Here is a 2369-nt window from a genome sequence, read left to right as displayed (position 1 = left end):
GTCAAAGCTACAGTTTCATCATCTTCAAGTTTCCTCTTGTTTGAGAGAATTTCTTTCAAGAATTTTGCATAAGAGGGCATTTGTGAAAGAGCGTCAACAAAAGGCACATTTATGTATAGCTTCTTCAAAACTTCTAAGAACTTCCCAAATTGCTTATCAAGCTTGGCTTTGTGAAATCTTTGTGGAAAGGGAAGTTGTGCTTTGTAGGGTTCAGGAGGTATATATTTCTCTTCCTTTTCTTCAATTTCCTCTTTACATTTTTCTGTACTCTCTTGTCTTTCACTCTCATCAGTTTCTTTCTTATTTTCTCTCTTCTCACTATTTTCACTCTTCTCATCATTTATAACTTTCCCACTTCTTAAAGTAATAGCTTGACACTGCTCTCTTGGGTTTTCTGGTTGACTTGGAAGTTTTCCAAAAGATTTAGCACTTGAGGAAGATGCTTGTTGTGCAATCTGATTTTCCAGCATTCTGTTATGTGTTTGCATCTGTTCTAACCTTGCTTTCATCTCTCTCATTTCCTCCTCATGCTTATTTTGATTAGCAAGAATCTGTTGCAATAAAGCTTCAGTGGTGGAATTTTGTTCTTGCTGTTTTGGTGGAGGATTCATATTTTTCTGCTGAAAATTAGGCAATGGTTGCCTATTTTGCTGATATGGAACTCCTTCTTCTTTGTTGTGGATGAAAATTCTGATTTGGAACTTGACTTTGCTGATTTCCCCATGAAAAGTTGGGATGATACCTCCAATTTGGATTATAAGTTTGAGAATAAGAATTCCCCATTTGCTTGTTTCCATAATTACTAACATATGCAGCTTGTTCTCCATAATCTACTCTACGGTGGTAGTTCCTTCGCATAAGCCACTTGTTGTGAACTTCCAGCTGATGATGTTGAACTAACCAACATACTCAAGTCTTCCATCTTCTTAGCCAAAACATTAGTAAGTGCATCAAACTTTGCATTAATCATGTTGAATGGATCAAGATCATACATTCAATGACTTGCCTTTTTGAGTTGGAGCTGGTCCTCTTGGACTACTCCAAAGATGAGTATTCTTTGCAATTTTCTCCAATAGCTCATAAGCTTCATCTTCATGCTTCATAATAAATTCTCCTCCTGTTTGAGCATCAATAATCCCTCTGATTGCAGGAGTGACAATTGTGTAAAAATTCTGATTTATCATCCATTTTGGAATGGCATGATGTGGGCATAATCTCTCTAATTCCTTCCATCTCATCCATGACTCATAAAGAGTTTCATCTTCTCTTGGTCTGAAAGCTGTCATTTGATTCCTCAACTCTTGAGTTTTTTCAGGTGGAAAATATTGTGCCAGAAATGCATCAGTGAGTTGCTCCCAATTTGTAATGGAGTTGTGAGGTAAAGAATCAAGCCAATCCAATGCTCTATCTTTCAAAGAGAATGGGAATAGCTTGATCTTCTTTGCATCATCAGATACTCGAGGTTGTTTTTGCATGTCACAAATCATAGCAAACTTCTTCAGATGTGTGTGTAGATTTTCAGAAGGATGACCCCCAAATTGAGAATTCTGAATCATTTGAAGGACTCCAAAATCCATCTTGTAACTATTTGCATCAATTCTTGGTCTTGCTATGCTCTCTCTCAAGTCATCAAAACGAGGAAAAGCATGATCCATCATACTTCCCCTAGGCAGATTAGCATTTACTACCTCTTCACCATGGGCTGCATTTTCATTGTTTTGACCATTTCCAGCATTACCACCAATTCTAATTCTTTCATCAGCCATGTCTGCTTCTAATTCAGTTTCTCTCAAAGCTTCTTTCCTTCTTCTGGTTTCTTTCTTGTTGGCTTTACAAAATTTCTCAATTTCAGGATTAAACAGTAAGGATGTGTCACTTGTGCTTCTAACACTTCTCATAAAAGATTAAAAGTACCTGAAAAAGAACAAACAAACACAAAATGAAAAGATAACAAAGATAAGACTATAAACAACTAAAATAATCAAGAATTCAATCTTAAACAAACAACTCCCCGGCAACGGTGCCAAAAACTTGATGTGGCCCAACCACAAGTGCAGATTCGTACAAATGTCTGATAAAGATATCGTTCCCACGATGAGTTTAGTTAATGATTGAATTTTTGATATAAAAGTTGACTAAATCGAAGTATTTTTGAAATTAAAGTAATGAATTGATGGGTAATGGAGTATGAAATCTAAATGTGCAAAATTAATATTCTATTCAACAATGTATTAATTAAACTAAAATCGCATCAAATTGAAATAAGCAAGTTCAAATATGGCATTATTCAAAATGGCAAGTGATTAAATTCGATTAGAAATTAACAATGGTAAAAAGGCGATTCCGGAGTTCGGGATTTCATATTCGAG

The 2369-nt window shown here is 35.6% G+C and overlaps 1 non-coding gene across 1 annotated transcript; it reads left to right on the top strand.

Moving 5' to 3' along the window:
• Positions 1-1194: 1194 nt before the first annotated feature.
• LOC131177300 (small nucleolar RNA R71) lies at positions 1195-1302 on the top strand. The gene has a single exon (XR_009146874.1). It is a non-coding gene; the product is annotated as a small nucleolar RNA R71 (small nucleolar RNA).
• Positions 1303-2369: the final 1067 nt, after the last annotated feature.

Source organism: Hevea brasiliensis, unplaced genomic scaffold (assembly GCF_030052815.1).
Source record: "Hevea brasiliensis isolate MT/VB/25A 57/8 unplaced genomic scaffold, ASM3005281v1 Scaf396, whole genome shotgun sequence".
In the NCBI taxonomy this organism is placed as follows: domain Eukaryota; kingdom Viridiplantae; phylum Streptophyta; class Magnoliopsida; order Malpighiales; family Euphorbiaceae; genus Hevea; species Hevea brasiliensis.
The sequence above is the reverse complement of the archived record's forward strand: the minus strand, read 5'-3'. Positions and strand labels throughout refer to the sequence as shown.